Source organism: Miscanthus floridulus, chromosome 8 (assembly GCF_019320115.1).
Source record: "Miscanthus floridulus cultivar M001 chromosome 8, ASM1932011v1, whole genome shotgun sequence".
NCBI lineage: Eukaryota > Viridiplantae > Streptophyta > Magnoliopsida > Poales > Poaceae > Miscanthus > Miscanthus floridulus.
In genome coordinates, this window is record NC_089587.1 from 111346020 (window position 1) to 111359356 (window position 13337).

The window sequence follows — 13337 nt, forward strand, 5'->3', positions numbered from 1 at the left end:
ATGCATTAAACCCTTACCTTGTTTACTTTGAAAAGTTTATCACCTATGTTACCTATTGCATTAAGTTGATTTATTCGAATGTTACCTACTTGATGCATTGCCTACCTTGTTAATTGTTTACCATCCTTGAAGATGATTTCATTTACAAAGGCGTAGAATGCTTAGTATGCTTTATGGTAGGTTTTCAAAGTAAAAGTTTCGATACAATCAAAGATGGCATACTGGCCAAAGAAAGAAAGAAGATAGAATGAACTAGAGACTAGTCGGGTGACTTATCTTGAATGTTGGGTAATGTTGCCGACTATGTCGCTTAAAGGCCACTCATTGTGGATCTTCTGAATGAGACACTTTGTAGTACTGGTCACATACTCCGGTAAGCCTACTTCGGCTAATCCGATACTAAGACGAATGCCCACTGCACTAGGAGTGGAGAGATGGCGGGAGTAGCGTGTACCCTCAGTGGCTGGAATGTGGCCGGATTTGAGGTGTGCTGTGCTCTCGGGTGGCATGGAGACGGCTTAGTATAGGAGGATCCGGTAGCGAGGTTGATATATGCAAGATTAAGTTCTACATATGTCGTGTGATAAGGAATCCCCAGCTAGGACTTGAATCAATTCGAATTGCCGGTGCTCCGCGGATATGGAGACTCGATTCATTACAGAAGCAATGTAGGACTGGTGAATTACTAAAACATGAGAAAAGGAATGGAATGAGAAGGATTGGAATATGGGATATGAACACTTAGTTTGAGATAATGAACTAAAGTACTTAGGGGTAAAACTTGAAAATAGAATTAAGAATAGTAAGCTTTTGGCAAAGAACTTTTGAATCTTGCTACATCCTTACCTTGACCCAACACCTGCATCTCTAAAGTCCTTCACCCCCTTTTACGTCGGGTCAGTCTTGTTGAGTACTTTTGTACTCAGGGTTTGTTAACCCTTGTTGCAGGTGAGTCGCATGCGTAGGCTTATTTTGGTCCCTACTGCATGTCTGTGTTTGAAGTCAATGACGATGAGGAATGATGAATGGCCTTTGGACAAGGCACTAGTTTGTATGATAAATAATGTTAATGTAATATTATCCCGCTACTATGGTTGTATGACACTTATGGTATTGTAAGTTTGAAAACAACTGGTTTGTAAACTATGTTATCTTAAGACTTCCGCTATCTTTTACTCTGATGTATATATTTGAATAAACTGTTGTAATCTACAATGTCTGTGATTGGGATCCTGTTCGAAAAAGAATCGTGGATGATTCGGGTTTCCCAAGGACACCCGACAGACCTGTTAAGTTGTTGGGAACTCATATACGCTATCAAAGGTTTGTTGAGACAATGATAGATGCACGTGGGCCCGATTCCTTAGGAGGTTCTGCCACAACCCCAGGCGCCACTCGTCGGGCCATGCGCATGGGGTGCAATGTGCTGTACCGACCGCGTCGGCATAGGCGGTGGCTGGTTCTACTGCCATTGTCATAATTCCTCGACGTGTGCTTGCATAGACGCGAGGGCCCCCACACGCGGGTCCGGAGGGGTGTGAGTCTGCGTAGATTCCACAACCACCGGAGGCTGTCCCGGAGCGTCCGCCATGGCACACTCCCAGGATGGATGGTGGCGAGGTGCCATGTCACCAATGCTGGAGCCGTCGCTCCCCCCCTCGTCATTTGGAAGATCGTGGAGAGTGCTGGGAGTGTAGCTCGCCATTCCCACGAGTTCAGATGTGAGGGGGGATGGTGCCAGCATCCTTCCAAGTCCTCGAGTGTACGCATTAGTGGGGGATGCAAGGCCATAGGGGAACCAAACGTACGGTGTTCGTGGCACAGGCAGTACGGTCCCTCCAGATGATCGGTGGGAGATAGTAGATACAGAGTAAATAACAGTACGCATATTACTTATAGTGGGGTTTAAGCAGAGAGTTTGCTCGGAATGAAGCACAGATGCTGCATCATTAAAGTCGTGCGTCCCAAAGTCAATGGAGGGCACCCCCTCGATGGGTGTCGGAACGAGTGCCTCCTCATGGAGGTGTAGTATGTCGAGTCGGTCGGTGACAAAGTCCAGGCTTCCGAAGAGGAAGGCCTAGGATAGCTCAAAGACGGGTGGAACCCACATCCCTATGGGTGAGAGTGTGGGAAACTCCAGTGAGCCAAAGCAAAATGTATCGCCTGAGCCCACCGCAGCAAGGGTGGTAGAAAAGTGGGTCATTCGATGACCAAAAAGTGTTGAACGTACAACGTCTTCCCCATGGAAGGCGCCAACTATCAGTGCAAAAAGTGACCAACAAGTAAATATTTGTAGTTTTGCCGCACGTTGTGATCGAAGGTGGCCTAGCACTCAATGACATAGGGTTTATACAGGTTCAAGCAACGTGCCCTATGTCCAGTTTGAGTCAGTTAGTGACTTTATTCCTGAGCCTAGGTGCTCGAAGTTTGCAGTGGGGTTATGAACAAGAAGGAGAAAGATGGGGTGCGTGAGTGGTCCGGTCGACTCCGGTCGGAAGGGCTGAGAGCGACAGGAGCTCCTCTATGAGCTAAGTGTTCAAGCGTGTGCTTGAGGTCTGAACCTGGTAGTTCTATGGTTGTGAGCTAGTGAACTTGATCAATCTGGATTGGCTTGTATGAACTTGAATCAACTGAGTCTCTTGGGAGAGAGCGCATCCCCTTTTATACATGAAGGGGATGGCCTTACAAGTGAGAGGGAGAGAGTTCGTATGCTTCTAAGTCTTGTTGCCCACACCGGTGGGTACAGGAGGATGGTAGGCGCCCGCAACACTGTTGGATGTCGGTTGTATGTGGGAGGTTATGTCGTCTTGTTTTGGGTATGGTAGATGTCGGCACCTGCATATACTATTGATGCCTATAGGCATGTGAGGAGTTTCACCATGTTCACTCGGTACGGTAAATTTCGGCACCCATAATACTATTGATGCCTAGAGGCATGTGGGGGTCCTTACCATATGGGAGTTAGCGACGCCCACAATACTATAGAGGAAAATGTCGGTGCCTACAATACTGTTTGTGTCAGGGTGGTTGCAGAGTACTATTCCTATAGTTGACAGGGTACGGTCCGTGGTATCAAGGTTTGACTTGTGCGCCTTGCCTTGCTTTCTTCTTTCATTCCCCGGTCCTTTCTGAGTGGGCGTCCCTAGTCGGTTGGTCCCAGTTGGCTCTGGTTGTGCCAGTCAGAGAAGAGTTGTGAGCAGGGTCTTTGCATACCCCAGTCGGAGACATGGGGTCGGAGGCGGCTGGAGACCAAAGTGAGTGCTCTAGTCAGAGAGGTGGGCTAGAGTCGACAAGCGGGCACTGTTCCTCCTTGGCCAGACCTTTTGGTCGGTGACTGGACTGCTCTTCTGGCCTATTATTTTAGACTCTTGGGCCGGACCATGAGTTGTGCGCTATCTACTTGGGCCAAGCCTATGGGGGGAAGCCGATCTATGAGGGACCCCGGGTTTAAGAACCCAATAGAATGAAAGTGTGATTGCGTGTATGAGAAAGGATGAATGAATGATCATGCATCAGAAAATAAAGTAAGAACGTTTGGTAAAGCTACCTTGATGACTCGAGTGATGGGTTTGAGGAGCTTTTATCAGATATGTCCGAATGGGATCCGTATCCGTCATTCATGACAAAGTTAGCATAGCCCGCATGGGGCATCCCACTACTCCTTACCTATCTCTCGACAGTCACCTAAGTCGTCTGATCAACTCAGGTAGCCCATTGGTCTTCCCTCGATGGAGATCCTATTGATGGGCCCTTCCAAACCCTGACAGGGATGGCAGAGGGTCGTTTGCATGTGGTTGCGCCTTGTTTCTTGCGCCTGGGTTGTGGTAGTGGTGAGCCCAACCCAGGCCATGTCCCGCTTGTAACAGAACTGACCAAATTATAAAAACATAAGTACAAAAACAATCACCATAGTGATCAAATTCCTGTACTTAAGCTCCCATAATCTCGGTAGTCCGGAAATCACGAAGGATTTCAAACAACTCTCGACATACAAACCAAGATCATAGTGATTCAACACAACACATCATTCGTTACAGCATTTCACAAGTGGCATTCGGATTACATCCATTAGAGTTCAAATAAAATATTACAAACCAAGTTCGAATTTGCGGAAGCAACATAGTTTAGTATATAACTTCATAGTTTCAAATACATTGCCAGATCTTAGTCATGTCCCACAAAAGCATCTTTAGGTACAAGAACTAGGAGAGACCACGCCCAACGGTCTAGTCTTCATCCCCAGCCGGGAGAAGGCAATACTTGCAGCAACCAAAGTAGAACTGGTCATCTACAACAGGTGGGAGATAAACCCTAAGTACGAGAAGGTACTCAGCTAGACCTACCCATCAAAACCAGAAATAAAAGACACCAAGGGTCATGCAAGGCTTATGAGGTGGGCTAGCTTGACACAGTTGCATAAAAGAGCTTATGAATATAGTAACCAATTTAAACTTCGCATCAAGTTTATCATCATTTACCTGTCCACTAGATTTGCACCTGTACTAGAGCACTCACTTATTAGGAGCAAACAATATTAACCATAGCAGGTATAATAAAGCTGTCATTATTATATCATCATTTCTGAACCATTATGTTATTTAGTGTATCTACTTTGGAGATAAGCCCGTCAAGTTCTCACTAACCAGGAGAGACGGCGACTCGAATCGAATTACAACTTAGCTGAGGGGGTATTCCTAACTCTCACCCTGGCATACTTTGCAAGGGTAGCCGTGGGTCACCTTTGGGATAACTCAGGAACCAAATTCGCGAGTTTGATCAGCGCCAGCACTCTCAGGGATTACCCTTCTACTAGGACAATCAGGACTTTTAAATCACCTGCCCTTGGACTCACGCCTACGGCTCCCTTCCGAGGCGTACTTTATACTTATCGACTCCCAGCCTGAGGTGAGCTACTCGGCTTCGTGGTCGATCTCCGGACCCGGCCAACTAAGAGAGAGGCATGCGTTCAACATGAACAGGAAAGGCTCCAAGATTCGGTCCTTAAGCGACACAGACGGAGTCACTACACACCGGCAAGCCTCCGCCCAGTCTTCATTTCAAATTAAGACAGGTTCTTTTCCACGATAGCAAATATAGCCAACCGTGCCACAAGTATATCTCTATATCATTTATAAACATTCTGGAAAGCTTATGAAATTCTCTACAAATCATTTATAAACATCAAAGCATGATTCTTATGTTAATCGAATCGAATTCAAGTAAACCCAGAATCTGTCCAGAAATGGCAGGTTTACTAAATTAAATATTTAGTGATGATGCAAAGCATAATTGGACCAAACCAAGTTTACCAACTTGTTGTGCATACCAGAGGAACATCAGAAAGTATAGTGCCAACCTCTAAATAAATTATTTAATGTCATTTTCTAATTTATTTAGTTAATTAGGTGATTAAAGCAACATATAGTAAAACTACACAGAAAAATCTACAAAAATTACAGTAGCTACCTCATGCTTCACATAGACTATCATAAAAATTTCAAAGTAATTGGGCAAGCAGAACTTGTTGTATCAAAAATAACAGACGGTAGGTCTATTTCTAGAATAATTAGGAAACCCTATTGAAAAGTGTCAAGCAATAGATTTCTCATTTTTCCTAGTATCATTCTAGCATAAGAATAGCACTCACCAAATTTTACCTTTACTGGATCTATAGAAAAATTATGAAAATTCACACAAGATCCATCCATGCAAACAAGAGAATTACCTAACTCCTACATACAGTGTCCAAACTGTATCAAAATTTAACTACAAGCTATTCATGATATGCGTAGTACACCATAAAAATTTCATGCCATTTGGAGCTACACAGAAAAAGATATAATTACCCCTATTTCCCACATGATTAAAAGAGATAATTAGCAACTCCATTTTTCATAACAGAACATGGCATAAATTATATTTTTAATATAAACTAGATAATACCAGGAACTCAACAAAATTGGAACCACATCATTTGGATCTACCAACTAAGAGATACACATTTTTGAATATGTACTCAATTCTGTGAAAAAGAATAAAACAAAACAAAAATGGAAACCCTAATGAGCTACTGGGCCGGCCCGGAAGGCCATTGCAGCCCACGACGCGCGCGCCAGCACAACCTAGAACAGGGCGTGGCCCAGGTCGGCTCCCACCTGAGCTCGGCGGCTGACAAATGGGTCACGCGAGTCAGCGAGACAGACAGGGGAGGCGGCTTCAACAGCGCTGAACACGGCGAAGCTCACCGACGGTGACTCCTCTAGCGAAATGGAGGACACCTACATGATCTACGTGACCAGATGCGTCGATCAATGCTACTATTGTGACCTAGGTTTAACCAGAGGTAGCTCGTTGCCGGGGATGGCGGCACGGCAGAGCTCCGGTGTGAGCTGCCGGTGACGGCAAGCCATGGTGCTATCCCAGCAAAGAGAAGGGGATGGGAAGGCCTCGGTGGTAGTTGGCCACATGGAGCACCAACTCCGGTGAGGTCCCATCATGGCGGCGGTGGTGGAAACGGTGAATGCGCCCTTACCAAGCCCCGATCGACACGGCTGAGAGGTGGAGGAGGTAGAGGAGAACACGGCGAAGCTATGGACGAACTGGCCGATGCATTTTTGCAGTGGCAAGCGAGCTAGGTGACGGTGAAGCTCGGTCAGCAATGGCGGAGCTGCTGTGGCTCTGTCGCTGCGCGCGGTGGAGGCGAAGGAGATGTAAATGGAGCTGACGAACTGGTCGGGCAGGCGCGCGGGGTGTTCACGTCATGGCCAGCCATGCCAGGGCATCCGCGGCGTGTGGCAGCGCGATCAGGAGACCGGCAATGGGTGGCATACACGTGGTAGTGATATTCTGACGGTCGGTTCACTGTAGCGATCTAAAATTTTGATTCAGTACTCGATGGTGACGACTGACAGCGTGACTTTGGCGATCTATATCTCCCAAACTATGGCGATCTGGTTCATGGTATAGTTGACAAAATTGAAGATCTAAGTGAGGACTACAACTTTGTCAATTGGAGCTCGAGTTGGTTCAGCCTGGTTAGGGAGATACAAGGCTCCAAACAATGATACATGAAACTGGAAATCAACTCTTGGACTTAGAAAATTTAAGTGTAGAATTCAACCCCAAATCTGACTTGTGGGCCATGTTTGAGGTTGTTCCACACATTTTCATGAGTTGGTCATAAAACAACTTTTGTTCCTTGATAAATTGGCTACAACTTTGGTAAAGGGTGCACATCCATGCAAGGTCTCTAGGTTGGACTTTTGAATCAGTCAAATAGTGGCACTCTATAGGTCATCCTAAGTCAAACCTCCACCTAGAGGGCAATTTAGTCATTTTGGTCCACATGAACAATGTCCCATCAATTACCCTAAGTGTAGTTAAGGTGTATTAGACCATAATTAACCACTCTACACAAGTGCTACTCCAACTTCTAAGTATCACATGTGATGAAGCAACAAAACACTCAATTTTACTCTAATGTTGCAATTCCATGTTTCACATGTTTCATGACTTTGTTGTAATTTTGAACTTGTCATATTACTACCATGTTTCCATGTTTCAAGGTATGAGAAACTCATGTTGCATTCACATGTTGCACTACTACCATTCACAAGCAATCAAGCATAAAACAAACATAATTGAGAATGTTGCATATACATGTTTCAGTACAATGGCATGATGAGATAGATGATGTACATGTTTATGAAATGAAATGCAATTTTGTAGGAGCCAAACACCTAGGGTGTTATAGCCCTCCCCCTTAGAAAAATCTTGTCCCAAGATTTGGAAAGCGTACCATTCAGTATAGAAAGTTAGAAAATTTTCCTTTAGATAATCTTCCTGCTCCCATGTTGCATCCCGATCACTATGATTACTCCAAACTACCTTGTATAACTTTACTCGCCTATGAGTCACCCTTTCTTGAGTATCCAGAACCCGCATGGGCTTCTCCTCATAAGAAAGATCAGATTTCAAGTTGATTCTCCTCGTTGCTACTCTTTCCTTGGGAATACGAAGACACTTCTTCAGCTAAGACACATGGAATACCGAGAATATAGCTCCCATGTCACATGGCTACTCTTCCACTTTTCTCGATAATGCGGTAAGGTCCAACATATCGAGGCTCAAGCTTCCTTTTAATTCCAAAACGTTTTACTCCTTTCATAGGGGATACCTTCAGATAAACATGGTCACCTACTTCAAACTCAATAGGTTTTCTTCTTTTATCAGCGTAGCTCTTTTGTCTAGCCTGAGCGACAGTCATATTCTTCTATATAGTTCAGACTTGCTCTTTGGCTTCTTTTACAAAATTAATACCATAGAATCTTCTTTCTCCGGGTTCCACCCAGTTTAAAGGAGTCCTACACTTGTGGCCATAAAGAGCTTCAAAAGGAGCCATTTTGATACTCTCTTGATAACTATTGTTATAAGAGAATTCAGCGAGAGGCAACCATTCCTCCCAAGAGCCTTTGCAAGAGATAAGACAAGCTCTAAGCATGTCTTCAAGAATTTGATTAACACGCTCAGTCTGTCTTGATGTTTGCGGATGATAGGCAGAACTGCGGATTAGATGAGTGCCAAGATTTTGATGTAAGCATTCCCAAAAGCGAGCCGTGAATTGCGGTCCTCTATCTGAAACAATGGATTTGGGTACACCATGGAGACGTACCACTTGTTGAAAATAAATATCAGCATAGTTGTGAGGGTGATAGGTAGACTTGACCGGAATAAAGTGAGCGGATTTGGTTAGATGATCTACGATAACCCAGATGGAATCACAACCCTTTTTGGTAGTGGGTAACCCAACAATAAAATCCATAACAATTTCTTCCCACTTCCAGCCAGGAATAGAGAGTGGCTGCAATAACCCGGGCCTCATGTGAATAGCCTTGACTCTGCAACAGTTATCACACCTTGCCACGTAGGCTGCGATTTCTTTCTTCATCTTGGTCCACTAATAATACAGCTTGAGATCTTGATACATTTTACTGCTACCAGGATGGATGGACAATCTAGAAGAATGGGCTTCAGCCATAATTTGATTTCTAAGTTCTTTGTCTTTGGGTACTACAAGCCTGTTATTAAACTAGAGAATTCCTTTGTCATCGACCCTAAAGTGCTTGGTCTCCTTCTCTTTCATCTTCCGCTTGATGTGAAACACACCCACATCAGTCTTCTGGAGTTCGATAATTCGACTTCTAAGAGAGCAATCCACAGTGATATTGTGGAGTACTACAGGATGAAGGAGGTGTGCCAGATGAAAGTCTTCACTAACTAAGGAATTACAATGGGCCTTTCTGCTTAAGGCATCAGCAACCACATTTGCCTTGCCAGGATGGTAGTGCACTTGAAGGTTGTAGTCTTTGATTAATTCTAACCATCATCATTGACGCATGTTCAACTCGGGTTGAGTAAAGATGTACTTGAGACTTTTATGGTCAGTATAGATGTTGCACACATTACCTAGCAAGTAATGTCTCCAAATCTTCAGGGCATGAACAACCACGGCTAGCTCTAAGTCATGGGTAGGATAATTGATTTCATGCTTTCAAAGCTGGCGCAAAGCATAAGCAATGACTCGGCCCTCCTGCATAAGAACACACCCCAAACCGGTGCCACATGCATCACAATAGACATCAAAAGGCTTCTTGATGTTAGGTTGTGCCAATACAGGAGCAGAAGTTAGTAAGGTCCGCAAAGTGTGGAAAGCCTCTTCACACTTCGGAGTCCACACAAACTTCTCATCCTTTTGAAGTAGTCGAGTCATGGGCTTGGCGATTTTTGAGAAATCCAGGATGAATCGACGATAATAACCAGCCAAACCTAGGAAACTTTGGACTTCTGTGACCATAGTAGGTGCCTTCCACTCTAGGACTTCTTGCACCTTAGTAGGGTCAACTGAAATTCCATCTCTAGATAACACATGACCTAGAAAAGGTACCTTGTTCAACCAGAATTCACACTTGCTGAACTTAGCATAAAGCTGGTTGTCACATAATCGAGTTAAAACAATTCTTAGATGTTCAGCATGCTCTTTTTCATTCTAAGAATATACAAGGATATCATCAATGAACACGACGATGAACTTGTCCAATTCTGGCTTGAATACCGAATTCATCAGGTACATAAAGTGTGCCGGAGCATTTGTTAACCCAAAGGACATGACAAGATATTCGAACAAGCCATAACGAGTAGAGAAAGCTGTCTTAGGTATATCTTCAGGATGAATTTTGATCTGATGGTAGCTAGACCTCAAATCGATCTTGGAGAATACCTTAGCTTTGGAGAGTTGATCAAACAGAATATCAATGCGAGGAAGAGGGTATTTGTTCTTGATAGTGACAGCATTAAGGGGGTGATAATCCACGCACATACGTAGAGACTCGTCCTTCTTCTTCACAAAGATAGCTGGACAACCCCAAGGAGAAGAACTAGGCCGAATCAAACCTTTCTTTAATAGCTCATTCAACTGAATCTTCAGCTCAGCCAACTCATTGGGCGACATTCTATAGGGCCTTCAAGAAATAGGAGTCATACCCGGAATGAGTTCTATCTTGAATTCTACTTCACGGTCCAGAGGTAATCTAGGCAAGTCATCAGGGAAGATATCTGGAAACTCAAAGACAACTGATATATCTTCAATGGCTTTGGCTAGGGTAGCATTGTCTATATTGTGGATAGTGATATCACGAGGCAACTGCACTAGAAAACCCTTCTTATCCATAGGATCTCTCAACATTACCACACGGGTTGATGTATCGATCAACACTCCATTCCCGCTCATCCACTTCATCCCTAGGATTACATTGATTCCTACCCCCGGTAGAACTACAAGATCCGTAAGGAACTCTCGATCCCCAATCTCAATCTTTACATCTTTAACTACTTGGTTAGTCATGATATTATTTCCAGCAGTACTAATACAATAACCACCCTTGACAATTGTAATCACATTCATCGTATGCTTAGATGCAAAAGTAGAACTCACAAAGGAATGTGAAGCACCCAAATCAAAGAGCACAACTACAGGGTGATCATTAACAAGAAACTTACCAGCGGTGACCACTTCACCAGCAAGAATTTACTCCACAGTAGTGTAGTGAACACACCCCTAATAGACGTTTCCCTGAGCATTCTGCTTGGGAGGATAGGGACAAGTACTAGCCCAGTGACCAGGCTTGTTACAGTTCTAGCATGGCCTGTTAGCTGGTGGGACATTGGAGCTACCCTGCCTAGAGGTATTCTTTGGCAAGGAAACTGTGTACCCCTTGCGGAAACTAGTTTTAGCTTGATTCTTCTTCTGAGGTGGGCGGTACCGAACATTAGCATTGGGTGGATGATATTGGGTTTTGGATACCACTGGTGCTTTAGACTGAGCAGCACCTGCCTCAAAGTTTCTTTTATGGGTCTTGGAAGTAGCATATACCTTATCATTATTCTCCTGAGTCAGGGTGTCACTGATAAACTTATTGAAGGTGACACACTTACAGTTGCCCATAGACTTCATCAGTTTAGGGGAAAGTCCCCTCTTGAAACTAGCTATCTTTTTGGCATCAGTATCAACGAACTCAGGAGCATACCTCGCTAGGTTGTTAAAGGCCTGGAGGTATTCATTAAGACTCTTGTTGCCTTGAGTTAGCTTCATGAACTCGGTATGCTTAATTGCCATGAGACCAGGAGGGATAAAATGTCCCCGGAAAGCTTCCTAGAACTAGCCCCAAACCACCTCAACATTTGTAGGGAAGGTGGTCTTGTGATGGGTCCACTAGATGCCTGTAGGGCCTTGGAGCTGGTGTCCTACATACGATGCCTTCATACCTTCTGTCAATTGGAGCAATCCAAACCTTTGCTCTATCGTACTCAACCATTCATCAGCTTGTAATGGTTCTTCTACCTCTCTAAAGATAGGAGGCTTTGTGTCCATGAAGTCCTTAAAGCTGCTATACTGGTTTGGCTCGGGTCCCTGGCGGACATGTCGATCATCGCGGTTAGCTAGTTGGCGCATAGCCTCAGCTAGCATGCGCTGACTTTCAACGATGGTCTACATTAGCTCAGCTAGTGTGGGCGGTGGAGGAGGTGGTTGTTCCTCATCTCCAAGGCTACGACCACGATGAAGATTATAAGCCATCTGCAAAATGTATAGCCAATAAGCACTGACGATGTGGAAATTTTGTAGATGAATTGTATAATTATGCCAAACTGACTCCAATGGAGAAAATGAATTTATACTATCAACAGAGGCACAATCATCCATCACAATCACACAACTCATCAAGCGCATCGATTGACACATTAATGCGATGAACTTAACCAACAACAAGATCTATAGACCGCATAGACGGAATTTATCAAAGGCTCCCATACGTGAAGCATAACACATTTGATAGGTTACATCCAAGCCATAGAGGTTCCAAACTGACATCAAAGATATCATAGGGTTCGATATTACATCCCAACGATTAACTTAGTACAAAGCTACTCGTTCATGCATGAGGATCAACAAAAGACTAGCTCTAGCGCATTAGCTAAGTAGTAAGCTAAACTACGCATCATCCTCGGAGTCAGTGTCAAAGATCTCTCCTCCATCTTCATCACTAGCAGGTTCTAACTCCTCATCTTCCCCCTCTCTAGGTGGAACATCCTCAGGTCCATTAATCTCAATGTCATCATCATCCTCAGCCATGATGACACCAGATCCCATCTCATCCTCATTGTCATTCTCATCATCAGGGGGTAGGAGAGGGTGAAGCTGATTGTGTAACAAGTGAACCTCCTCATGGAGATGGTCATTGTACTCTTCGGCAGCTACCAACTGCTGCTCCAGCTCAACCTATCGCACTCTCAACGCATTCTCTTCGTTCCAGGCTTCATTCCACTGGTTCAGCACGTGAATCAACATACGTTCACAGTTGCGGTGAGCAACTATCAACCTCTGAACCTCTAGGGTTTCTTGATCCCGTTCCTATGTCACTTGCTCCAAACGCTGCTGAGCTACACTCCTCTCAGCAGTCACCCGGGCCAGCTCTACCCTTAGCCTTTCCTCCTCAGTAGGCTCCGGACGGGGCTCACGAGGAGCTAACTGGTGATGAGGCGCCCTGCCTCTGGTGGACTTACGAGCGGTGCGTTTCATGCGCGCCATCTATAGCAAAAAGTTGCAACGTAAGGGGAGAATCATTTAAGGGATACGAAATTTAATTAGTCGAGACCATCAAATTTTTAAAGGAGGGAGTAATGCAAGAATGCCATGTATGCTTGAACATGATGCATGCACGATCCGTACGTCCTCACAAACCTAGAAAAATTTAAAGGGTAGCGAAATATACGGTGGCATACAT